Source organism: Panthera tigris, chromosome D2 (genome assembly GCF_018350195.1).
Source record: "Panthera tigris isolate Pti1 chromosome D2, P.tigris_Pti1_mat1.1, whole genome shotgun sequence".
Taxonomy (NCBI): domain Eukaryota; kingdom Metazoa; phylum Chordata; class Mammalia; order Carnivora; family Felidae; genus Panthera; species Panthera tigris.
The window spans coordinates 83765737-83793734 of record NC_056670.1 but is presented as its reverse complement, the minus strand read 5'-3'; the positions used below and the strand labels follow the sequence as shown (position 1 = coordinate 83793734).

The window sequence follows — 27998 nt, the reverse complement described above, 5'->3', positions numbered from 1 at the left end:
TTAGGAACACAATTTTAAAAAGGAATACATATTATTGATCCTTCTGGAATTTTCTTATCCTGGGCCAATTTTCAAGATGGGCAGTATCTCTCGGAGCTGAATGGTCAGCTGTGCGGCCTCTCAGCAGATGCTCTCAGGGAACCCTGGGCATCCCTGCTGGAGGCTTCATCTCTGGGAGACGGTTGACAGTGAATGCTTTCGATGCACACCAGGGGAAACTTCACTTAAGAATGACATGTGCCACACACCATCATGTTATTTAAAATGTAACCCACATCACGAACTCAGATATTTAAGATGCCTTGGTTGGGTGAATGTCTGAAGTAAACACTGGTATGCAGCCAGAGGCCAGCCTGATGAAAATGCCATCTTTGAGGGGCTATCATCTAGACTGGAGGGGACACACACACGCCAGCATCAGGTAAAGGCAGAGGGAGCAGGGGAAGGTGCAGGGCAGGGTCCGGCATTTTCCGTGGAAATGCAGGATGAAGCCTACGTACCAAATGGCATCACCAGCACCACTCGGCAACCAGTGATTTATTGACACGGTCCCTCAGGAAGCAAGCGTCCGACAGTGGCAGCAGGTGGGAAAGACGGGTGTCCCTGTGGTAAGGGCACTGGGGGCACAGGCCACAGAAGCAGGGAGAAGGCAGCTAGGTTTCTAGAGGAGCTGGCAGAGGTCAGAGAAGGTCATGAGGGGCAAGTGTGAAGACGTTCTTGAGGGACCGAGAGATCCAGGTAGAGAGAAGGACAGAGTCCCCGATCCAGAGAAGGGCACACACCATGTTCCTAGAAGGTGGATACGTGCCCTCTGGGACAGGATGCAGGAGGGGAGCCTGTGAGCTTGTAGGCGAAAGGCCCCAAATCATGCTGAGTTGGGAATTATTTGTAAAAGGCATTTGTAAACACAAAATAAGCTCAGAAAAATTCAACAGTCAAAACCACCACAACAAATAGGTCTTCCCGGGCCACGCAAGCCCTGAGCAGAAGATCCCAGTCACCTGCAAGGCTGCGGAGAAGGAGCCAACCCTAAAAATGAGAGTCTGCATCACAGAAAAGCCAGAGCCTTACCCAGCTCCTGAAGGAAATATTTCTAACTCTGCAAGAAAACACCCTGGTATCCCCAGGCTTAATGGGCAGGGCACAGCTGTGCAGATCACCCTCAGTGCACCTGCAAGCGGTCACTCTGGAAGGCCCCAGGGAGGACCAGAAGGCCAGGGCACAGGCATCCCGCCCCACCCTGTGGACTGGGACAGACAGACCCCCGAACACACCTCTACGAGTGGCTATCTAAACCCCAAGGCAGCCAGGACAGGTGAAGCCTTCTGTGAGGAAGGAGGAGGTCCCAAGACACAGCACACCCTCCTTCCTCTCGGTGCCCGGATGTGTCGGGATACGGACGCTTAGGACACCTCCTCCTAAGCGTCCGTATCCAGCTTCTTCTGTGCAGATTCCCCTTTCATCCAAGTTCCACAGCCCCGGAAGGAGGCTTTATTCCAACACGACCACTGTCTCTGCCACTGGATCCCCAAACTATGCCTGAGAAACACAGTCTAAGCCTAGGCTGGCCTATGCACCAGTCAGCTCCAACTCGTTTGTCTCGGCTTGTACAATTCACTGACTTTAATGAAAATTCCCAGAAAGTCTACAAGTCATAGAGTCGGGTAAAAACCCTCTTCCCTGTGCTACAATAGCATGTAATCACTGTCACAAATCGATAGGATACGAATGAGGAGAACGTACAGGGTCTATGAAATGCCACGCTTGTTTGCTACTGAACTGGACGCAGCCCCAGATGCAGTCCCTGCCTGCCGTCCTCTCCAGATCACACGCATTTTCTAGCCTCTACACACTAGGGGATCAGAATGGCATAACGGAGGTGGAATGATCTGTTCAGTTAGCAGTAATTTTGGAAAAATTATTTTTAATTTTGAGACACTTTTGTATTCCCACAAAGTCTGTAGGAGTCCTTCTTAGAACTATAAACATGACATATTGTCAGGTAAACACAATGCCCTGACTGTAACTCTCCAAGGAAGGTATTAGGTTTGTGTTCTCGGACCAATTTTTTGTTTCAATGGCATCAGCTAATGTCAGACGGTTGTAAGTCCTTGACGCATGAACGTTGAAAACATAAAGTCTCTCCTTAAAGGATGAAGCCCGGGAAGGGGGTGGATTTGTGTACTGACCAGGTTACCAACATAAAGACACCACTGCAGAACCCGTCTACACTCCAGAAGCACATTCAACACGGTCGATGTTCACTGGGCTGCACTCTTGCACAATTTATTTATTTTAATTTTTAAATTTTATTTCAGAGACGGGGGGTGGAGGGAGAGAGGGAGAGAGAATGCACAAGCAGGGGAGAGGGCCTAAGGGAGAGAATTCCAAGCAGGCTTCCCACTCAGCATGGAGCCTGACGCAGGGCTCCATCCCAGGGATCATGACCTGAGCTGAAATCAAGAGTTGGGTCCTCAACTGACTGAGCCACCCAAGTGCCCTCTTCCACATCATATAAACATGTTATTTGTTTTCTCAGTTACACACCTCCCCACTGAAACTGGTGGCATTTCCCTATGTTCTGTGGGTCCCCAAATCACTCAGGAGGCTCACATGTGTTGGAGAAGAAAAGCATTTGTTGGTGAAATGCAGGCCCTCAGGTTGGCATACCCAATCCTGAAAAGTCTGGCAGTGAAGGGGTGCCTTCATCCTGGTCCAAACAAGAGTTTTCCAAATCTTTTTGTTCCTTAGAATCCTCAAGGCACATGAGAAATCCACACAGTCTGGGAAATAGATACATGATAGTGCAAACATTTAAAAATTTTTTAAATGTATTCATTTTTGAGAGACAAAGACAGACAGGGCATAGCAGGGGAGGGGCAGAGAAGGAGGGAGACACAGAATCTGAAGCAGGCTCCAGCTTCCAAGATGTCAGCACAGAGCCCAACACGGGGCTCGAACTCACAAACTGTGAGATTATGACCTGAGCCGAAGTCGGACACTTAACCACCTGAGCCACCTAGGCATCCCGAGAAGAGGACTCTTTTAAGGGCATAGATACCACACTGTTAATCACATAATAAAATTTTAATAATTTCTTAAAAAATTTTTTTAATGTTTATTTTTGAGAGAGAGAGAGACAGAGCATGAGTGGGGGAGGGGCAGAGAGAGAGGGAGACTCAGAATCCGAAGCAGGCTCCAGGCTCCAAGCTGTCAGCACAGAGCCCGATGCGGGGCTCGAATTCACAGACCGTGAGATCATGACCTGAGCCAAAGACAGATGCTTAACCGACTGAGCCATCCAGGTGCCCTGTTGTTAGTGGTTTAAAAAATTTTTTTAATGTTTATTTTTGAGAGAGAGAGAGACAGAGCATGAGGCGGGGAGGGGCAGAGAGAGACGGAGACAGAATCCAAAGCAGGCTCCAGGCTCCAAGCCGTCAGCACAGAGCCCGACGGGGGGCTTGAACCCACGAACCGCGAGATCATGACCTGCGCCAAAGTCGGACACTCAACTGAGCCACCCAGGTGCCCCATGGTAGTGCAAAAATTAATCAGACTCAATTTTCCACAAAAACACATTAATCTGAACTACTTGGTTTTGAAAACTTAAAATTTTATAATCTTATGAATAACATTTCATTTATACTAAGAACGTTATGCTTTTAAGGAAACTTTTCTTTTTCATGCCGGCATGGAGCCTAATGCGGGCGTGAACTCAAGACCCTGAGACCAAGACCTGAGTGGAGACCGAGAGTCAGACGCTTAACTAACTGAGCCACCCAGGTGCCCCTCAGGTGACTCTTAGGTCAGTCGTGGCTGAATCTCGTGCGTGGCACTGGGCCTACATGGAACGTGACGCATGCTACCGTGAAGGAGCCACTGCCCTAAGTGTTGAGGGCTTGATGACATTTTGTACGCAGTTTAAGGTTCACGATATACATCTAGTTTGCCTCCTGGCGCATCGAGCAGAAGAACGTATTTTCCAGGAGAGACGTTTGTTCGGAACAAGGGTAGGAGCCTCTGCCTTGTGCCCGAGGTAACGGGAGGTGACGTGTTGGCCTCCCGGCCCACGCAGGGGCACGAGGCCCCACCCGCTCGGCGCTGGCGGCCTGTCCACGCAGAAGCGACCGCTGCTACCTGCTCCCGCTCAGAGAGGGAGGCCGGGCCGGGCAGCATACGGGCGTGCGGGAGCCTGCGGCGCCCGTTGGCAGGTGGCCAAGGCTTCGGGAAGGGAAGGCCACGCCGCCGGCTGTGCGCTGAGCTTTGGGGCAGTTCCAGGCGATGCCACGTCTCCTCCCCTCCTCAGAACGGGAAGTCACGGCTTTCCACACGGAAGCCGGCCACGCAGCTTTCCCTAGCCTCCCCTTCCGAAGCACATGCTAACCTCCCTGAGCCGAGGGTTTCCTGGCAGTAATGAAGGTGGACATGGGCAGCCTCCCCGGTTACTGGGGGCTTGGTATTCACAACCTGTCCGGGCAACTTTATGACCTCGCAGCCAGGTGCTGGAATTGCAGTAATGACCCGCAGACACCAGAAGAATCTAAATTCACTGCTGCATCTCGTACGGGAGCTACTGGCCTCCTCCGTGAGCAGGAGGGCTCCTGCTACTGGGGGGGGGAGGGTGACCGAGGTGCCCAGGACGCCAGCATCCCTCACCTGGCCGGATGCTCCATGGTCCCGGCCCTGGCCGGATGGCCGGCCCCTCCCCTGCCTGGGGAGCCGGGCCAGTGTGACTTCCCAGCAGGCCGCAGCCCCGTGTAGCGTGTTCCCAGGTCACAACGAGCAAGAGAAGGCCGCTTGATAGTGTCAGAGAGGGACCAAGAGACAGGCATCCTGTTCAGACGGGCCGCTGAGCGGGGCCTGGGGAGAAGCAGGTGCAGCTTACAGGCTGTTTAGGCGGCAAGACAGGCCCCTGATTTCAGGCTGCAAGTGATTTTCCTTTGCTCCCTGCCAGATCCGGGTGTCGCTCAGGGAGCAGGGCGTGCTTGTGATGGTTTCCCTTTGGGAAAAGTAAAGGGTTGAAGCATGTGCACCAAAACCTAAAGCAGGCTGTTCTCTTCAGCACAGAGATTCATAGAACGGAGATTGCCAATTTAAGGTGACCTTGGAAACCAAGGAAACTTGACATGTGTTCACACAGGTGAACTAAGGGTCTGTCCAGAAAGAAAACAGTGCTCCATAAAGTGGCTAAAATTATGAACAGAGAATACTTTTAGGTCACAAGGTGAGAAAACCCAAAGCAAATGCCGTAAAGCCAGAAATGAAAATATACGCATTAAACCTGTGTTAAAAGAGCACGTGTGTTTCACAGAAGTCCTGTCTCAGTGAACTCTGGCATGGAGGTCGCTCGTCCCCCCAGCACGGTCAGGGGTGTTCACGCATCACACCCAGGGTGGCAGGTGCAGCAACCCACTAGCCCCGTAACGACGGGAAGGCCTGGACCTCCACCCTTCTGTCGCCAGTATGTGGGAGACTAATTAAAATAAGGACTCTGAAAGCTCCAAATGCTAATGGTTTCAACTTTTTTTTTCCAAGAGGAAAAAAAAAAACAAAAGAAACAAAAAAAAAAAAACCCTTGGTGCCCATGTCCGTTATCTGTTCCATGGCACACAGAATGTGTGCTTAAAATGTGAAGCGTGTGAGATTCTACTTCCGTGATCTTAATTTAACGTAGGCAATCTGCCTTTGTATTTACTAAGAAGTTCCCAGGGAGACAGAATTTCACTTCCCTGGGTACTACTTCTGCAGAAAAGCCATCCTTAATGATTTCTCTCATTTAAAAGAATTTATCGGGGCTCCTGGGTGGCTCAGTCGGTTGAGCGTCCGACTTCGGCTCAGGCCATGATCTCACAGCTTGTGAGTTCGAGCCCCATGTCGGGCTCTGTGCTGACAGCTCGGAGCCTGGAGCCTGCTTGGGATTCTGTGTCTCCCTCTCTCTCTGCCCCTAGCCCACTCGGATTCTGTCTCTGTCTCTCTCAAAAATAAATAAACGTTAAAAAAAAATTTTTTTTAAAGAATTTATCAACTTAAAGTGATTATTATTATCAAATGCTTATTTTCAATGAAATACAACAAAATTTCAGCTGCAGACTCAAAGCCAAGTGCAGCCCAACGTGGCGGGTCCCTCAAACGTGCCTTCCCGTGGACTCCAGCCACAGGGATGGAAACTGCTGGGGGGGCGCGTGCCGCAGACAGACACGGTCACGGAAGGGCATGGTCTAAGGCAAGTCTGCTAAAACAGCCAGTCCAGCTGTGTCTGCTCTTTGAAGACCTTCTCCTCAGCCGGGAAATCCTCTCTGCTGGTTAACTAAGTCCCAGCGACCGTCTCCACCAGCCCCTCTGTGCTTGCGTCCCAAGCTCGGGACCGAAGACCAGGCCACAGGGCTGAGCTCAGCCGGCCAGCTGCTCGCAGACTCGGAAGCTGACGGGTAAGAGAGGGTGAAGGATGCTCGTGACCGAACTGAGCTGCCACCTGCCCACGGGCAGCTGCCTTCTGGCCCCCAGCCTGTGGCCATTCTTACCTGAAGGATGGGGCTGCTGAGTCGGGCTGCAGTGAAGGGGGGATGTGCTTCTGCCGTGTCAGTGGGGCTCCGTCCCTCCCTCCTGCCCGTGCATGCCAGCCTCTGTGCCACATGATAGTCGCAGCAGCGGCACCTGGTCATCCCCTCACAGGGGCTCCAGAGACTGGCTCCTTGCCCCTTAAATGCTGGCATGCCATGAAGGCTCAGACACAAAGTTTTGGTTCCAGGAGAGGGGACACGCAGGTGCTGCTGTGAGGAAGGTGGCGTCGCTGACACTGGGAGATGGGCTGTGGGGCCCTCACGCCGAGTCCCTGCCAGCCTCGGGTCCCGCTGCCCACCCTTGTGGTGGGGCCCATCTGCCTTCTCCCTCAGGCTCTCGTCCCAGGTGATCATCAGCGTCCACAGCTCACACCCCCAGCTACAAGGGGGACCATTCTCGACCTACATCTCCCTCCTCTGTCCTGTCATTTCTGCACCAACACCATCTGCGTGGCGGTGTGGCTGCCCCAGACCTTAGGAGGAGGACGCCCCACGTCGACATCCTTGTCTCTCCACGGCCGGGCCTCCTGCTCTGTTGCCAACGACCCCTCCGCCTGGGGACCTCACTCCCATCATGATCCAGGAGGGCAAGCTCCTCTCTTCTCTTGCCTGGACCAGGACGGCGGGCTAGTAATCGGCCGGCCTGCATCCCCCAGCATCTCCAAACCCAGTGTGTTCTCCCCCCTACAGCCAGAGACGACTAATAGTAACTATGGCGGTTCCTTCCAAATGGCTTCCTGATGTGTTCCCAGCGCTCAGACTGAGCTGGCCCCTTGCTATGGCCTGGCCCTTGCCTTGGTCCCTGTCCAGCTACTCTGTGCAGAACACACCGGTCCCCTTCTGGATTCTTCCGAGTGCATGGGGACTTCACACACAGTCCTCTCTGCCTGGAACGCTCTTGTGTTCCCTTCTCATTGTTCAGATCTTATTTAAATGTTGCCTCTCAGAGAAGCCACCTCCGTCCCCCACATAGAAGGCCACACCCCCACCCCAACACCCTCACGGTGCTTGATCTTTCTCCTTGGCGGAATTTCTCTCTACTCCAATTAAACAATCACTTGTTCACCAGCTGTTGAACACCAGCCTCCTGCACTGTGGACTCCAGGAGGGCAGGGAGGACGGGACTTCGTGTCTTCCTGCTGTGCTCCCAGCACGTGATTCTTGAAGGAAGGATCTACGAAGTGAGGAGGTTCCGGAAGAATGCGTGCGGCCCTAACTCTAGTACCTCTGCTCCTCCCTGTCCCCCAGCCAGTGTCAAGGAGGACCAAAGCAAGGTTCCCAGGCTCCTTATAAAGTTCTTTTATTTTTCCTTTGGAAAACTTTTCCCCTCTTAGTTTGCGTTTCATTTTGGCGACTTGAGTTGCCGTGTGCACTTCATCAAGGCCCTGCTCTGAAAGATCAGCAAGGGGTCCCCGTGGCAAGGCCTGAAGGGGTCAGACGGAGCGAGATGGAGGTGGGCGGGGGAGGCAGAGCCAGCAGACGCAGAAGGCAGACACGCTCACTAGTGACAGGCAGCCGTCCCCACTGCGCTCCTGAAACATCACTACCTGCAGGATGAAAGCTTCAACATCGTATGCGGTGTGGATCTTAGAGGTGTTTTAAGGAACTGCTACCCTTAGGATTGGAATGGAAGAGGCCTGAGTGATCACCACGTTGGGTAACTTTGCTTCTCAAAGTCACAGGCATTAACATCTTACAATGCCATGAAAGAATGCTCCATTCCTGCACTTAGTTTCATAAAAATGATAGTCAAGACGACTCCACAGGTACTGGAGACCTTTAAATCAGGGAACCGGGGTACTGCCTTTGTACAACAGCCAAAACAATCGCCCGTATGTATGAGTCTCAAGCATCTAAAAATTAGTAAATATTCCCAACACACATAGAAGCAACCATATTGCTGTTTTACATCAGTATTTTAAAAGACTCAGCAAAATAACCATATAAAAGGATTTGGTTTGACAAAAAGAACTATTTCTTTACACACTCCCATCTATATTTCAGTGTAAATCATATTTACTAAACATATTTAAATACCCATTAAACACCGCACAAATGTGTTTTGATATGGTTAGAATTGTCATCTCAAAAAATTCATGTATCTTGTTAACCGCTCACTTCCCACTAACTTGGAAACACAAGGTGCTAATTTCTTCAGCTGATGTATCCAGGCCAAGATAACCTGAAACCCTCCATATCGGCATGAAGTCCATTCTGCATGGGTCCAAAGGGCTGGCCCTTGGACCTCAGCTTGGAGACAGCTTCAACACCACCTGTCAACTGGGCTCCCTGGCACAGTGGCAGGCGTTGTAAGGAAGACACCTTAACGTAGACAAAAAGCTCAAAGTGTGTGTGTGTGTGTGTGTGTGTGTGTGTGTGTGTCTTCCCACATGAATTTCTGCCTGTACAGTGTCCCTGGAAGAGGAAGAGGGCAGGCCGAGAATAGTGTGTTATTTTTAACATCAGGATGTGTGATCTGAGGTCTCGAGAAATGGGTGGATCATGCACTGACAACTCAGGACCTGGTTCAGGGAGGACAGGAGTCAGGGCCCCTGTTGTCTCAGGGGAGAAGGGAAGCTAGCCTGCAGGACCCGAGGAGCCCCTCACGGTGGGGGAGGAACCTCAGAGGCCACCCTCTAGGAGGGTGAGTGTCCACTAAACCAAACCCCAGAGGAAGCGTGGCCGTGCACCAATCATCTGAATCCCCAAGGTTAAGAGGAGGGGCCCAGACCAGCAGTGCCCCCAGACACCTGCTGGAGGGAGAACACTGCTACATTAGGCACGATGCAGTCTACACACAACTTTTCAAAGGCAATAACGTGACATAAAAAAATGACTGGACACATGACAAGATGAACAAAACACAGCAAACACAAATCCTAAGAGCAGATCACAGAGCAGGGGCCTGCGTGGCTCAGCCAGTTAGGCCTCTGACTCTTGATTTCGGCTCAGGTCATGATCTCACGGTTCGTGAGTTCGAGCCCCGCGTCAGGCTCTGTGCTGACAGCTCGGAGCCTGGAGCTTGTTTTGGATTGTGTCTCCCTCTCTCTGCCCCTTCCCTGCTCGCTCGCTCTCGGTCTCTGTCTCTCAATAATAAATAAAAATAAAAATAAGAGTAGATCAAGGGATTCCAGTGGTAGGAGTATCAGATACAAACTTAAGATAGCTGTTGTTTATTACATTCAAGAAGGGTAAAAACCAAGATTTCAAAATTTTGGAAGACTGCCAACTGTTTGAAAAAATGAAAACACTAGGAAAATATATTTTGGAAATAATGTATACTATGAAAGGATTTAAAACCAAATTTGGCACAAGAAAGAAATTTGTAAACTGTTAGATCAGAAGAGATGAACGGAATGAAACATACAAATAAGATAATGGAGACTAATGAAGCTAGAACAAGACGAAGGGCAGACCCAGTGTCGATGGAGTCCCAGAAGGAAATGAGAGAGAACAAGCACCACAGCCTTTGAAGCAAGAGAAGAGCGCAAGAACTGCTGAAAGACATTACGCCACAGATCCAGGAAGCCATTGGGTTTCACAGCAGGACATCCATTCAAATGCAGAATTGGAGAAGAGCTATTACTTCAAAGAAACAGTGTCTGTATTTAGAGCTGACTTCTCACTAGGAATGATGGAAGCCTCGGAAAAAACTAGAGGCATCACTAGACTCGGAACAATAAAGGTCAACCTGGAATTCTACACCAAGGAAAAGTATCCTTTAAGAATAAAAATTAAGCTAACTTCAGAAAAAGAAGCACAAAACTGAGCATTCCTTACCAGTAACCCCGTATGGAGGAAGACAATGGGTGCTAACGAACGTGTGTGTGACTGGCATTCCCAAGTAAGGATGCACGCACACAGGCAACAGTTTAACTATAAATTGTACTGATACAAAGGATATGTAGCACACAATTTACATAGCATACAATATTCTTTAAGGCAAATTCCGGATAGTCACTGATTCTCTCAGAAGCTGTCACTAATATTTGCAAAACTCTTGTGCCCAGAGCCACCCTGTGATTGTAGCTGACAGATGACCAGCACGCACATGGAGGATGCCGGGCTGACGAGAGCCCAGTGAGGCAGTGAAGATGTAGTTTGAACCTCCCGTACTTGTTACAGAGGAGCAATTCTCCACTGAATCCAATTATAATCTCAAATATTACAAGAATTTTTATGCTATTCAAAACGTAATGGTTACACACATGACACTCTCAAAGCTAAGGTCATTACTAACATCTCCTGCATCACGCTTAAAAGTAGACCAATGGTTTGCAAAGGATTTCTTAAGTGTTCAGAAAGTAAAAAATTCTAGACTTTGTGGGCCATGTAGTCTGGTCACAACTAATGGACTCTGCTGTTCAAATATTAAAAGCAGTCACAGACAAGACACAAATAAATGGGTGTGGCTGGGTTACATTCAAAATTCACATACAAAAATAGATGTCCCGCAGTGAGCTATACTTTATCAGCCCCTCACCTAGGCAAGGAAGCCCCAATCTGCAACATCTACTGATTCCTGTAAGGACTTGTACTAGGGCTGATTTCAAAACACCAATGTTGACAGCATTGAACATACAGCCAGGAAGAGATCCTCAGAAGTACATCACCATAAAAATGACCTCGAGGGCACAGGTAACAGTCAAATTAGTGTACCTGGAAGGGATGAGTTTTTTGAGTGTTACCTCTAAATGTAATGTATCTAGCTATAAATTTTCAATAAGGAGTATGATACCCAGTTCACCAAATTACTGTGAATTAAAGAGTGGGCCCTCATGAGCCACTCTGAGCTGGTGTTGGCACATCATTAGTGAAAAGGAATTATTCAGGCAGAAGAAAAATTATCAACGGCAGGGAGATTAGAGATACAGAATGAAGAGCAAAAATGCTAAATCTGCATGTAAATCAAAGTAAATATTGGGCTGCATCAGACAGTATTTTATAGTCAGGTGTACTGTGGTAAAATTTACATTAATTCAATCCATTCATTTTAGGTACACGTACACAGTTGAGTATGGACACGTAGAGTCATATAACAACCTAGCACACTCAAGGTACTTATCCCTGAGAACTTTGACGGTCTGTGTCTTTCGATGAATTTTTCCATATCATCTAAGTCATCACATTTACTGGCATGAAACTATTTAAAAGATTTCCTTATTATTCTTTTAATACCTATAGGATCTGTACTGATTTCTCCTTTTAAAACCAGCATGGGCAATTTGTGCCTCTGTCTCTCTCTGTCTCTCTCTGTCTCTCTCTCTCTGTCTCTCTCTCTCATCAGTCTGGTGAGTTTATCATTTTTATTGGCTTTTTGTTTCCTTGGTTTGGATTTTACTATTCTCTTTGTAGTTTATATAAGTTGAAAGCCAGATCAAAAGTTGACAAACTATGGCCACAGCAAGAATATTTTCAGAAAACACTAATTCAGTACAACCTGAAGTAGAACCTGCTATGATGTATTATAAATGATGGCGGTAAAAAATGTGTGAAGCAGAAAAAGGCTTAGCTGAACAAATCAACAGAGTTAAAACAGAAGACATTTAAATTCTATGGTCATTCAGTTTATTATCCATCAACGGGTACCCTGAGAAAATCTTTCAATCTATCCTGTACTTAACCATCATTAGTTTTGTGAAATTTTGTGAGAAAGGAAAACCGCATAGCCTGACTACCTACCAGAGAACACTTCAGTGGCTTAGCAGCAGTGACAAGGTTTTATCACAATTTTTACAGAGCAGGGTTGAAATTCTTCTGCGTCTGAAGAACTGCCTTTCACTATTATTAAACACAAAATAGCTTTGGAAGTCAGTATGTGCTGCAGATATGACAGGTTTTTAAGGAATTTAAGGCAGAACAGCAGGTACATGCTTATACTCCAGTAAAGGTGCTTCATGACAAGTAGCATTGTTCGAATCACAAGACATGTCAAGTGGTTTTACCCTTTTCAAGACCTAAAGTCCCACACGATTCTACAGTGGATGGGTTTTCTGAGCACAAACCACTGTTCCAGCAGCTTCTGCTGGGACCAAGGCAAGTATAAAGGAAGTTGCCAGATTTTGAAATCCTTTTAAATGTACAACAGAGGAGCGTTCACTTAATGTGTAATTGGAAGTGATTAGTTTGCAGCATGACAAGTGCTAAAAGGAAAACATCACGAGATGAGTCTAATGGAATTGTGTAAATGCCTTCCAAGTCATTGAAATGCGGCAACAAAATTATGCCTGTGTACTGATATCACAGAAAAAACTGATGCCACGGAAAACAGGAAAACAACATAGAGAAAGAGAAAACCACAAATAGGATCTTGAGCAAGATGAATAAAATAACTGAACATCCAGCCACACTGATCAGGACAAAGGCACTGAATACTTTTTCCCTGAAACTGGCAACAAGGTAAGGATGTCTACCCTCATTACTTCTATTTAACACTGTACTGCAGATCCTAGTCAGTACAACTAGTCAAACAAAATAAGCTGTTTTTAAAAACTGACCTAAGGAAACCTGAAGTGTCCTATAATTAAAATTTTCTTATGAACTATAAGTCAAAACACGTTTAGCAGTGCATTCCAACCAACATTGAAGGCAATGTTGCTGATTTAAACAATGTGCCATTTCCAAGAGCTCACAGATATATAAACATATATACCTAGCTATAAATCCAACAAAACGTGTGCAAGACCTTTGTAGAGAAAAACTAAGTCATTGAGAAAAATTAAGACAAATTCAATAAATGGAGGAATATAACATGTTCACAGATTTGATGATTAAAAAATGGAAAGAGTTAATTTGCCTCCAACCAATCTATAGTCAATCAAATCTTAGTTTAAAAAGAAAAAGCATTTTAAAAATATTACTTTGGAATGTGCTGACAAATTCTAAAATGTATATGCTGGTGGAAAGGTCTTGGCTAAGAGTAGCCAAGACAGTTGTAAAAAGAACTGAGGCACTTGTCTACTAAATACCAATATTTGTTTTAAAGCTACAATAAGATAGTGTGATGGGAGACTAAACAAATAGACCAATAAAATGGAGCAGAGAACTCAAGAGTAATTCAATTTGTAACAAAGGGGTCACTGAATAAATGTGGCAGAATCTCTCAATAATGAACAGACTCATTTAGACACTGTCTACACCTTTCACTATAAAACAACATCAAACAAAATCAACTGCGGGTCTACTGTAGTTTGGTTTTCTTCTGAATTTTTTTCATGTTTATTTACTTTTGAGAGAGGCGAGAGAGGCGAGAGAGGGGTGGGGGGAGGGAGAAGGGGGAGGGAAGAGGGAAGAGGGGAGGGGAGAGGGGGAGGGAGAGGGAGATGTGAGCAGGGGAGGGGCAGAGAGAGGGAGACACAGAATCCAAAGCAGGCACCAGGCTCCAAGCTGTCACCACAGAGCTGGATGCAGGGCTCAAACTCATGAACCAGGGCTCAAACTCACCAACCGTGAGATCATGACTTGAGCTCAAGTCGGACACTCAACCGACTGGGCCACCCAGGCGCCCCTATATTATAGTTTTATATATAAAAACAAACAAAAAAACCCTGTAGCTTCTAGAACAGGAATAGGCAAACTAGAGACTGCAGAAGTTTACCACAAGCTAAGAAGGGTTTTTACATTTCTAAAGGGTTGTTTTTTTGTGTGTTTGTTTTTTTAAAGCAGATGAGGGGTACCTGGGGGGCTCAGTAGGTTGGGCATCCAACTTTGGCTCAGGTCATGATCTCACCGTTCATGGGTTCCATGAACTGGGGGTTCCAGCCCCACGTTGGGCTCTGTGCTGACAGCTCAGAACCTGGAGCCTGCTTCAGATTCTCTCTCTCTCTGCCCCTCCCCTGCTCATGCTGTCTCTCAAAAATGAATAAAAATGTTAACAAAATAAATAAAAAGCAGATGAATATGTAATGGAGACTATCAATGGCCCACAAAACAAAAATATTTTCTATCTAAACATTTACTGTCTAAATATCTGTATACAGAAAAAGCTGGCCAATCTCTGTTGTAGAATACAGAAAACCTTCATGATCTTATGGGAGAGAAAAGACTTCTTAAACATGAAAAATGTACTAATCATAAATGAAAAGATAGATAAAATTTGACTAAAAGCTCTGTACAAAATTTAGCATTAAAGAAATAAAAATGTATTTTCAACACACATGGCCAGTAAAGGAACTACATCCAGGATATATAAAGAATTCTTGTATAAATTACTAAGAAAGAGACAAGCAACCCAACAGAAAAATGGGTGATTCCTGTTCAAAAAAGAGTAAATGCAAATGGCAAATAGCCATATGAAAATGTTCTCGAGCGCACTGGTCATTACAGGCCTGCAAGCTAAAACTGCAGGGGGATATAGGACCATAAAATGACTAAAATTTAAAAGATTATAAAACCAAATGCTGCCATGGATGTGGTGAAACAGGAAATTCAGACAGTGCTGGTGGGCATTAAATTGATTCAATCGTGTTGAGAAACTGGGTGGCGTCATGGTTACACCCACATCCTGCAACTAGTGACACCAGATCTTGGTACGCCCAACAGAAATGCACGGACGTGTGCACCAAGAGATGGCCTGGAATCATCACGGGGCGTATTAGTAACAGCAGGAAACCAGTATGGAATGTCCGTCAACAGTGGAATAAATAAGAAGATACAACAATGGAAATTAACGATGGCTACATGCCACTATCATGGATGAAGTTTATGAGTAATACTGAATAACAGAAGCCTGTAATGAAAGATTACATCATAGGACTTACTTCATACACAACCTTCACACCATTGTTAGGTTGAAAAAGCCTCAGTAGAACCATCATAGGTGAGAGACTGTCTGTATTTAGAAAAGGTTGGGAACCAGGAGTGCTCGTGGCTACTGGGGTAACACTGCTTCTAGGTCTTTTCTGTACACAGAGCAAGGTGGCGTGCATATTGTAGACATGATCGGTTCATACTGATAGTTCCAACTCCAACCTAACTCTGTCAGCTTCCTCCTTGCTGTCTCCCCTTCTACCCTGCCTCCCCTCTTCCACAGGGGGATTCTTGGTTCCTAGAAACATCAGCATATTTAGTTATTTGCTCAATCCTACGTACAGATAAAATCATTTCATACCACTGTGAAAATCAGTATTTGTAGTTTCTCCGATAACTGAGTAGATCCCATTAGAGCACGGTGCGCCAACGTTATCTGGATTAGGTCTTTTTCCCTCCCTCCTACATGATGAGGATAGTCATTTGTGTAGAGTTAACAGGTGTCCTAATATCACACTATCCTTGCATTCCTGGGTGGCAACAACTCCATCAAGGTAGATTATGCTATTAATGAGGTGGTGGAATCTGTTAAACCCATCGCTTAGTGAGGACTTCTGCATCATTATTCCCAATATTCCCATGTGGTAGCAGGGTACAGTATCTTTACCTGGTTTGAGTTTCAACATTCTACTTGTCTCATAAGATATTAGAAGTTCCCTTTCATTTTTTTGTGCTCTGGAGTAACTTACATAACATCAGAATGAGCTGTGCAAAAGGTTTCCGAGAGCTTCCTCGTGGAATCAACCGGACTTGGTGCCATTCCTTGACAGAATTCCTGGGCGATGCTATTTCCTCCATGTAGACTGGTTTACTGAAGCTTTCTCTAGTAGGGCTAATTTTGGCAAAACTGTTTTTTCTCCTCACGCACTTCAAATTTATCCACAAAATTAGTCTGTGCTTTTTAAGTTATCTCTGTATCAATACTTATTTCCTTTTTCTCGTTTCTAATTTTGTGTATTTGTGTTTTATCCGTTTCCTTCCTGAATAAGGTAGCTAATGATTTGTCTTTTTTTTTTCAAGGAACCTGGACTTAGGTTTATTGATTTAATCTATGCTTTTCTTCTCTGCACCTCATTTTCTTTCTTGCTTTTTGGGTTGTTTTTTTTTTTTTTTTTTTTTGCTTCCCTTTCTATTATTCCTAGCTCTGAGTTTAGAATTTTTCTTTTTTCATTTTCATTGATTTTGGTGGCTACATCCACAAATGCTTTAACGGTTGCTTTAAATGTGTTTGACACAGAGTACTCTTACTTGATGGGAATCCTGTAATTTTTTTTTTTAATTTTTTTAAATGTTTATTTATTTTTGAGAGAGACAGAGACAGAATGTGAGTGGGTTAGGGGCAGAGAGAGAGGGAGACACAGAAGCAGAAGCAGGCTCCAGGCTCTGGGCTGTCAGCACAGAGCCCGACGCGGGGCTTGAACTCATGAGCTGTGAGATCATGACCTGAGCCGAAGTCGGACGCTCAACCAACTGAGCCACCCAGGCGCCCCGGTAATCCTGTAATGTTAATATTTGCACCTTCATCTGAGACTTTGTGTAACAGCTCCTAGTTTTACGGCACTGTGATTAAACAACATATGTAATAATTTTTTATAAAACTTAGTTTTCTTTGTAGCCTAACTTTTGATAAGGCTTAGTAAGTATCCCACATGTTTGAGAAGCTGAAGTCTCTGAGTATAAATTTCAATACATCTCTGTTATCTGTTGTATTGTTTGGATCCTCCTACAACATTACTTGTATCCACTTGACTGGTCTTTTCTGAAAATGGTGTCAAAACCGCCTAACATTTCTGTTTTCTATATATTGTTCTTTGCCTATGCTGTGGTTTCTGCTTTATACAGGTGGCTTCTGTGTTGTAGGTGTTGTATCTTCACCAGGAATGTGGCCCTTGGCATTCACAAGTATCCCCACTGGTCTCTTAGAATGCTTCTTTTGGCCTGATTTCCACTTGGTCTGCTATCAGGATTGCAGCATCTGCTTTCCTATTGGTTTCCTTGGCTTGATTAACCACCACCCATCCCTGACTCTTGTTCTCTTCGAGTTGATGTTTCAGGTACACAGAGCTGGGTTCTGCTTCACAGGCCAACTTGAAGCCTCACTTTCATGGGCAAGGTAAGCCCCAGGACATATGCCAACAAGGCTTCAACTCTGCCATGTTGCCTTATAGTTTTATTATTACTGTATTTCTCTGCTTGGCCTCCTTGCTTCTAGAGCTTACCTTTGCATTTTTTTTATAGTGTCCATACTCTAGAATGACCAACTTGACCTTTCTAATTTTTCTTAATGTTTATTTATTTTTGAGACAGAGAGAGACAGAGCATGAATGCGGGAGGGTCAGAGAGAGAGGGAGACACAGAATCTGAAGTAGGCTCCAGGCTCCGAGCTGTCAGCACAGAGCCCGATGTGGGGCTCGAACTCACGGACCGTGAGATCATGATCTGAGCCAAAGTTGGACGCTTAACCGACTGAGCCACCCAGGCGCCCCTTGACCTTTCTAATTTTAAAACTGGAGTCCCGCTTCCCAGGAACCCATTCAGTGCCTGCCAAGCAGGCATGGGCGGCTGCCCCATTTCAATTCCTGTTTTCCCTACCCAATCTTTTACTTTCTGCTCTGTTGGTTTGAAAGGGATTCCTCTGATGCCCAACCATTACTTAAACAACAGTCTGATCTTATGCTTTCCCCCCTTATTACTTATACAGTCCCAGGTCTATCAGACTATTGATTTGCATACTCTTCCTTCTCCCACGTCCTCACCCCCCAAGTAAAATCTATAAAATCGCCATGAAAAAGGACGTATCCTACCATCTATCAAACTATCTGTAGAGCTACATGTAATAAGTGTGAAGGTCTGGCCCGGGGAAGAACTAACAGGCAGTGGAGAAGGCAGCTGTGTATGGACCCATGCCTGTAAGTAGTTAGTATAAAGCGAGGTGGGCATTTCTGTTAAGAGGGCTGATGACAGCAAACCATGTGGATAGATGGTACGGCAAAACCAACTGCCTACGTATGGCAGCTTTATGTGACACCACATCCCAGATGATACAAAAGCAACTTATCGACAAATTTAAAACATTAAAACCACAAAAGCACCATACACAAAAGATAGCTGTTTCAACCTTGCAGCAGTAATGATATTTCAAAGTAAGATTCAAACCCTACAAGCTCCAATAAGAGACCTGTCGGATTGGACTACATAAACATGTAAAACTCCAGCATGCCAAAAGCACTTTTAGAGACTGGAATAAAATATTTATAACTTATCAGAGGACCAATAGCCACACTTTAGAAAAAGTTACTGAAGTTAGAAATAAACAACGAGAGACCAGTGAAGAACACGCCCAAGCAAATCAAAGAAAAAAACACAACTGGCTGATAAAGACCTGGGACCTCAGAAGTTCCCAGAGAAACATCCATTTCTTTAAAAATAGGCCATTTAAAAAATGTGATGTTTGTGAAGATCCAAACAAATGCACACCCTTTACTACTGTTGGTGGTTATAAGCTTACACAGCGGGGGTGCCTGGGCTCTATCCCCCAAGCCTTAGGTGCACATGCCCTGACACCAGCAACCCGTCCCAGGAGCCTATTCTACAGAAACACAGACACACGTGGATGCCCATGGTGATGGTGTGTGAAAGCAAAAAATTTGGATAGCAACTACATTTCCAAAAACAGCAGGATGGTTAATACATTATAGTCAATAATTTACAACAATGTGCATACGTGGGAAACTGATCTATTAGAAAGTTGAAGTCTTCCAAACAAACACGCCATATACGTTTCTGGTCAAGGTGCAAGAGAACAGGAAGTTTATTTACAAAAATAGAAACAGTTTGCAAGGTTTCATTCAAGAGGATTAAGACTGGGGCACCAGAGTGGCTCAGCTGGTTAAGCTTCCGACTTTTGATTTTGGCTCAGGTCATGATCTCACAGTTGTGATGCTGAGCCCCATGTTGGACTCCATGCTGAGTGTGGAGCCTGCTTGGGATTGTCTCTCCCTGTCTGTCTGTCTGTCTGTCTCTCTCTCTCTCTCTCTCCCTCTCCGACCCCCACCCCTCCCCCATTTGTGTGCTCACCGTCTCTCTCAAAATAAATACACTTAAAAAAAAAAAAAAAAGTAAACTTGTTTTGCCCTAAAACTCACCGAGTCAAAGGAAGGAAAGCGACCTGAAATCAACAGTGACGTACAAGCATCTCCCAGAAGTCATGAGGACCCTGCTGGGAACAGAGATGGTCTTCCTGGAGTCTTCCTCGACCCCAGCAGAAGCATTTTGTTCACGTGATGGACCCCAAAGCAGAGGCAGAGAGGGAGAGCCAGAGGGAATTCCCCGCATGACCAGGACCGCGCCCCTCTGAGGGATGGAAGCTCCTCCCACAGGAGAGGACAGGGTAGGAGGGTGCCACCTGCAGGGGCGTCTAAGCCCTCTCTGGGGTGCTCTGCACCTTCGTGGCGGCCTGTCTAAATCTCAGCTTGGAAGATGCTTCCGGAGGATGGGAACTCTGCACTTCCCGCGGGGGCCCAGCCTGGGGTCCTGAGTGAGGGAGGACGCCTCACCATTCTAGAAGCCTGGCACCGACTCTGCCTGCCTGCCAGGCCAGCCACCCCCCGTTCTCAGAGGCTGCCATGATCTTTTTGCTGCAAAAAGGCATACAGCGCACGTGTCCTGGGAAATTAAAGGGATTAATAAATGAAGGCTCAGAGATGAGACGACTGTCAGCAAGGTGGAAAGTCAGAATCAGGTGAGAGGCAAAGAGGTAAAGACAAACTATGAACTCAGCTCTGAAAAGAGAAACAGTGGTTGGAACGGGCAGTAAAACATCACAGCATCACACAAAGTGACATTCCCAGCTGTAGAAGAGACGGACTGCCCATTCACAGCAGCCCTGTGTGTACGGGCCACCCGCTCACACCCCGTGGAGACCTGCGGAAGAGAGGAGAGGAGAGGCGAGGCTGTGTGGATGAGCGGCGCTCGCGGGCCGGGATCACGATCAGGTGATGCTCCCTGGTTCCCATTACTCAACTTAAGAAGCCGTGTCTAAGCAGGACTTCGAGTGTAGACATTTTGACTTCTGTTTTTATACGCCAGCCTATTAACATTGAACAGTGTTTCTGCAATTTTTTTGAAGTTCATTTATTTTGAGAGAGCCGGTGGAAGAAGGGCAGAGGGAGAGAGAGAGAATCAAGCGGCCCACACTCAGCATGGAGCCTGCCTTGGGACTTCATCCCACCAACAAGGAGATTGTGACCTGAGCCGAAATCAAGTTAGATGCTCAACCGACTGAGCCACCCAAGGCGTCCCATGTAGTTTAACATTGTCTCAAAGAGGCTTTTCTGGTAGTCACCAGTGGAACATTTTAGGGCCAAGCTGACCTTGAGAACTTCACATAGTCCTTCATCATGAACAAAGCTCGGGGACTTGCAACGGACTCACAAGATGTGCAACTTCGAGCTCTATTCTCACAAACAAGTGTGACCACCCACGCCCTCTGGAGTTCAGCCCAGAGCCCCGCTCTACGAACCTGCCCACGTGGGGCAAGGTTTGTTCCGTCCCTGAGCAAAGGCGTCTGGGAAATAAGCTGGGCCCCGAGAGAGCTACACCCCGGGTATTTTCTGAAACAAGAACATGGAATCGGGAAAACAGGGCTGTTGTCGTAGCCACAACATCTCAAACCAGTGCAGTGACGTCCAGGGAGCCCGTGCACAGAGGGGCTGTGGCTGACACGCGGGAGTGCTCGGGCCTGAGCGCCGTGCACCGGACAGAAGTCGACGGGGGAAACGCTCAGCTTGGGGTTCGTCCCAGCACTCAGGGAGAGAAATTTAGGCTGCCGAGAGAAGGTCCAAGCAGGCCACAGAATGTTTGTAAACAGGCTGGAATTCAGCAGGCCAATCAGGTTAATAAAGTATGACACGGAAATGTGGAATTAATTTCATTTCAATCAACTAAACTTACTTTCTTGGAAGATAATTTCTTCCAGGACACGTCAAATCACTGTAAAACTCCAATGGATATAGTGAGATCCCTGCTTTTGAAAACAGGCTAGGCTTCAATTCTCAAAGCATGACATTAGATATTCGGCTCTGTGGAAGCCTCCTTGATGTTAATGGGAATAGCATGGACCTTCCAAGCAAGCGTTTTAAATGCAGGGGTTAAAAATCCTCCTGAATTAGAATCAGCTAGGCCTCTGAGAAGCACTGGCAGGCCACCACGGCGCATACCGGGCGTGCTCCGAGGGTCACTTGTCATTCAGCATTTGGGTGCTGCTCTCCATGCATATTTTAAGAAACAAATAGAGCAGCATGGCTGTTTTCGGGTGGCAAGGCAAGGAAAACCGGTTTGCTGCTAGTCAATGCCACAGCGGTGCAGCTCGCTCTTTCCGGGTCTCTGGGACAGCCACCTGCAGAGTCGTCCTGTCTGCCACGGCGGGAGCCCGGGACACCCAGCACCCGCCACGTGAAACACAGTTCACACATTTACGGTCTTGCTCCTGCCGCCTCCCCCCACCCCCACCCCATCTCCATCCTCAGTCAAGATTCTAAGCACTTTTAGGGATGGTTTTAAAGGTCTGTTGCGGGGTCCCTGTGTTCCCAGAACACAGCTGATCCTTGTTAAGTATTTGTGAAATGAACTAAAGCTGGTATAGCTATGGCATGTTTCACAAAAAATTACTTGCCAATTTGCCACACTTAATTCTGGAACAGGCAGTGGTGACACACGGCAGTTCTGGCCAGCGAGAGACCCAAAGCTCCAGGGCCGCCAGTCTGTGACAAGCACACGCACACCCCAGGATAAGGTGCGGGTCCCCAGAGGAGTCAGGGTCGGCGTCCTACAGGACCCGTGACGATCATTTACACCTTGGCAAATGGTGACAAACCCCTCACCTCATCCACAAAGCCCATCCAGCGCACAGGAGCCCTGTTGGCAACAGGCCACGCAGAACGTCAAGTGTCACTATTTTTGCGGCCTCTTTGGTTGAAGAAGCGCTTTGGGGCTAGTAGGGAGCCTTCCTACATGACCCTTCCATGGTACTGTTCCTATGGAACACGAAGGTTAAGGTTGAATTGGGTCCAAGCATCTGGAGAACGTCTTCCCCAGAAAGGGGAAACAGACGTGACCCTGTTCCCAGGTGGGCCTCATACTTTCCTGTCCCGGGAGCTCCTGAGGCGGTCAACCAGGAAGGCTGACGCGTGCGTGAAGCTGTATCGCTGTGCTCATCCCTTAGTAGATCCTGGCACACAGCCGGCCCGCGGGAGGGCACGGTCCCTGTGCCATGGATGAAGCGGCACACAGACCCCCTCACTGCAGCCCGGACAGTTCCCGCTAAGTGCATCACACAACCTTCTGTTGAGGGCGCCACAACTAGTCTAGTGCAAAGGAAACTCCAGCAGGGACATGGGCACCAGCTGTCCCAATCTTTCCTTGGCTTTTCACCTGGCTTCCCGGGGAACCGAGTGTTTACAGCCACAATGTGACTCCTATTGGGCTGGTCTTGCGGAAGTGACCCTGTGATCCGAACTCAGGATCAGGCTGAGGGCCACTGTTTCTGCTGTCCGCTAGGTTGCTGGCTGTCGATAATTTAGACAAAAATGTTACCTCTTGCTCACACTTTCAATGCAAAATCAATGCCTTTGTATCGATACCATACCTTTTCTTCCAGAAACTGCACACACTCCTGCATTTACGATGTGTTTCTACAAGACTGGGGGCACATGAGCATCATCAGAAAACTCAAATTCATCCAAAGTAAGATTCCCTCTTGCTGACGTAATGACAACCACCAGCTATGTTAAAGAGGATTTACATTTAGATTTTTCTTTTTTTTCCCCCCGCAGGATTACAAAGTGCTTTGCAAGCTCATCCTGACTTCGCCCAGACGAGACACATTCAAGCAGCACCGGAAGCGACAGCAAGCTCTCGGCGAGGTCAGAGGACACAGGAATGATCTCCAAGTGAAAGCTGGCGGGGGAAGACTTCCTTCTGGTCCTTCCCACCAACTTGTAGGCTGATGCCCTTCAGACACACCAGCGTCGGCACCTTGGGAAAATCAGACCTTGCGCAAGTTTTCAAAATTCTAATTTGTATAAAGAAATTATACAAATAATTTTGTATATTCTGTATATTTGTATATTTCTGTAATTCTGTATAATTTTCTGTGCCTGCCTTTTTGCCAATCAACAGCTGGGGAAAACTGACCTCCCAGCCACCTGAACCGGTCCTCCCCGTGCCGTGGGACAGCCACACACCCCTGTGGCCCTGACAGGATCGGGTCATGGCTGGGCTGTGATGCTTCACGGCTGCACTTTGGTGGGTGAGGGGCCTTCCCTGAGGGAGGCTGAGGCCGGCAGCCTGGAGGTCCCCAGGCTGGGCAGCCTCCGTCCCCAGTACAAAACACAGATAAGGTGCAGTCTACCCCCAAGCTGCAAGCTCCTTCCTGTCACTCCATGGACACCACCTCAGGAGGAAGGAATTGTCACAGACCACCCTACGTGACTTTCACTTGCTCTCAACAGGAAGCTTCACACCTGAGCTGGAAGGAAGGGAGGCTTCTCCGTTAGACCTTCTGAATGCCCGCCATCACATTCCAAATGCCCGGCCAGCCCCGCCCCCTCAGGGACCCGTCACGGACAAGGGGCCTCGGGCAGAGGGACGGCAGGTAGAGGAGCTCATCTTGCCCGTGGCTACCGTCCCCCAGCTCTGCTGGCAGCCCCCGACACTTCCCGATGTGGCTTCGGCACCATCACGCCACACCTGTCTCCCAGGGCGCTTGCCCACCCCACAGACCCTGTGTCCTGAGGGCTTCCGACAACCAGGCTCCACCTCTTTGCTGAGCCTGAAGTTCACGGTGACGGCGAAAGGAACTTGGGCTCAGAGCTACTGATGTTAGATTTCGTCAGTGTAACAGGACAGCGGACACGTGGATGAAGGGAACAGAAGGTAAAAGCGGAGTCCCAGCTCTCTCCTGACACAACAGACCCCCAAGGACATAGTGAGCACGTGGAGGGCTGCCCAACTTCACCCGCAGGCCCTCCAGGGTCCCGGCCTGTGAGCCTGTTGGCCACCGGCTCTGCCCGCCCGCCTTCCATCGCTATGATTCTTCACGATGGATCTCCAGGTCCCTCTCTGCACGGACCTCGGACGCCTTCTCGTCTTCTCGGATAGAAAGCTGCACTGTTACCAAACTGTACGGTTTCTGCACCCTCACGGCATCGGAGAACCCAGGCAGGAGGCAGGGAGAGCGGGAAAAGGGGGCACACGAGGCAGCTCTGGCCGGCGTGGCCCACACGGACTGGCCTCTGGCCAGGGGTGGTGCTGGGGCAGATGGCTCCCTGACGGCAGGGTCCCCGCTCTCCTTTACACCCTCAGACCTGACCTCTTGACCGCTCATCCCAAGAACCCTGGACTGTGACGCAGACTTTTCCAGAAGACTGACCCCCCCCCCCCGCCCCCCACTGCTATCCTGACTTGAGGCTTTCCCTTTCTATTGTCAGGGATGTTCGGTCCCTTTTTCTTCCTCACAGGTCTCTCCCTACTACATTATGAAATTTTATAAGCTGTCTCAAATCCTCTGGCGTGAGCCAGTCTACCGCTGACCAAAGTCTAGGTCCACCACCAGGGAGACCCAGTTACCGGCGGGTTTGGCGAGGTTTCCGTGCAGCTCATGCTTCGCACGTGGGTTGCCCCAGCAGGGCCTCAACCCTGGAGGCTCATCCAGCCTCCACCTGAAGCAACTCCACACTGGCTCAGGATCTGTAAATCTGTGTAACTTGTAGAACTAGGTGGTGACTATAAGCATGTCGACAGAGGACATGCTGGCCATCCTGCAGAGATGAAAATGTTTCACTTTTGAATACACAAGCACAGAGACATGAGCAGGTGGATTCTGAGGACCTACACTGTTTACCTTCTAAATTCAGATTATTTTAAGATTAACTTCAAAGAACTGACCTTATGGTAGGCTCAGCACTATTGGTTAACGACCCGAGGTCCTTAACACAGTGGATCCTTGATGTTGAAAAGGTATCTAGAGGTTATTACAATAAACCTGATAACTATGTAAATTTGAACGTTATCTTCCGTCATGGGCGACTCCGGCACCACGTGATCTGGGACTGGGGTGACCATGCCTCCTCCTGTGTGTCACCCTGGAGAGTCTTTAGAGGAAGGCACATCCCCAGGGCTATAGTCTGAATGTCTGTGTCTCCCCAAAGGTCACGGGACCTTAAAATCCCAGGTGACGGTGTTAAGAGGTGGGAGGTGACTCTGTCGTGAGGATGGGGTGCCCACGAATGGGATCAGCGCCCTAATGAGAGGAGACCCAGGAGCCCCCCCTCGCCCCTTCTGGGAGGACATGGAAGGCCGTGGTCTAGCAGGCAGGCTCTCACCAGACACCAGGCGGGCTGGTTCCATGATGACCTGGGACTTCCAGCTCCAGAGCCGTGAGATATACATGTTTACAAGCCACCCGCTCTGTGGCACTTTTGTCATACCAGGGGCACGGCACCTGTGGGCGCAGGCTGCCAGGGAGGGGCCTGCGGGACGTCCAGCAGGTGACCCCCGCGGCCAGGGCAGCTGGCTCACAGCAACGGAAGGGAGGGGAGGCCTGCCCTTCCCCATCCAAAAGGGGCAGGGCCCCAGGCGAGCATGGGCGCCTCTCCTCCTGAGTCCCCCACCCGCCACAGCAGAATGCTGGACAGTGGCAGCCGCCCCGGTGGGGTGAGGGGGTGGGCCAGGGAGGATGGGGTCCTGTTCCCTCACCCACAGGCAGGCTCTCATCAGCTCCAGAGCCTTTCCTCCCCAGCTGTGCTCGCGGCTCCCGTGCTTCGGCCACCTCCTCTCCCTCAGGAGGTCCGACGGCTGCCCCTCCTTCCGGAGAGGTGGGCCGAGGCCCCGGGGGAGCCGCACAGGCAGGCAGCTGACCCTGCTGTCACAGACACTTTTCTCTCTGCTCTACTGGAACCCCAGCGTCATCTCTCATGGGCCCCGGGGGCTGGAGCGGGGACGCCAGAGCCTCGGAGCCCTCCAGCCTCAACTGGGACTTCACAGCTGCCTGACAGAGCCTGCGGCAGCCGGAGCACGGCAGACGGGCAGGCTGGAGACGTGCGCGCTCAGGAGCGCCTGTCGTCTGTAGTCCTCACGTGATCATCTCCCCGTCCACACAGGCCTCTCACCCCCCGTGTTTAGGACCTGTCCCCTCGAACCCTCTGCTCCCGAGCATTTCCCGGTGACCTGGACGAGGCAATGGTGCTGGCCAATGCCTGAGGTCGCCACTCTGTCCCCAGGCCCCTTGAGAGCGGCTCGACAATTTTTAGGTTATCCATGAAAATCCAGCCCCAAAATGAGATTAAGACATCCTCTTTCTGACCAGCACACAGAACCCAAATGTGGAGTGAACACTCGGTACAGCAATGTTCCTTTTTGATTGGTAAATTTTGCTTTTAATCAAACCACATTCTAAATCGAAAACATTTGGGAGAACAGAGCTGGGGATGAACAAACGTTCTCTAATTCGAATGACCTATATGAATTCTGTATGCAATGATTTTTCTCCTCATTGATTATAATTATCGTATAACTCCTAGTGTTTTCACATTGGGGCACGAGATCTTTCAGTTTGCAGAGAATTAGGTAGACAAATATATCGGGCTAAATGTAGCGAATGAGGATGTAAATGGCATGAAAAGGGGCAATTTGTTCACTATAGTAAGAACCATTTAATGCTTTACATTTTACTTTGCCATTGAACATTTCTATAAGGTCCTTAAAAAAAACCACACACACACACACACACACACACAGGTTTTCCTGGAATCAAATGACCTTTAAAAAAATTCACTCACACGGGTTCTTTCTTTAACTTACTGGTCACCTGGGACTGTCCTCTAACTAATTAATACAGAAAACACGCTATCCAGGAGAGCCTGCTTGTGGGTGCTGGAGAGATACACATGCGAGGGAAGGTCTAGCCGTGATGGGGCACCAGCTCTCGGGGGAAGAGAGACACTTGACATGGCTTCACGGGCTGCCTGCCCAGACCATCCTGCATCAAGCCGCAGGGGATGGTGCTGAGCAGAGTTGGCGCGCACAGCCATCCAGGCGGTGCAGAGAAAACCAGACAGCGCACTGGAGCAAAACAAGGAGGTGCAGGGGACAGCAAACAGGGGCGGGTTCTGGGCCTCCCGAGTTCTGTATGTGTATCTGGACACACGGCCCCTGTGCACCTGCCGCTGTGCGCAGCGCACGACAGGCCTGCAGGCCCCCTGACCAGTCGTGCTGTTAGATAAAGTCACATTCCATGGAAGAGGGGCCCAGACGGGGGCTGCAAGAGGAGGCACGACGGGCAGCCAGCACACCTCGGTCTCCTGGGACTTAAAATTCATCTCTGTTTCCAGGGACACAAGGGTGACAGATTTCTCTTGCCCTCACCAATGCCACCCCTACAAATACTGAAATCGGGAAACGGTTAAATTGACGAACACTATCAGAAGTACTCGAGCAAGCGACATCAAGGAGAGGCCTTGATCCCTGAGAAATCCCTGTAGGAGGCCGGGGATTGAACAAACAGCCCAATGGAAATGCGGACAGTGGTCCATTTCTAACAGCGAGTATTCACTAGCTGGCAAGCCACAGCTC

The 27998-nt window shown here is 48.4% G+C and overlaps 1 protein-coding gene across 5 annotated transcripts in view; it reads right to left on the bottom strand.

Moving 5' to 3' along the window:
- Positions 1 to 27998, bottom strand: part of MGMT (O-6-methylguanine-DNA methyltransferase) — a 298543-nt gene that overhangs the window by 71915 nt on the left and 198630 nt on the right. The window lies entirely within an intron of this gene.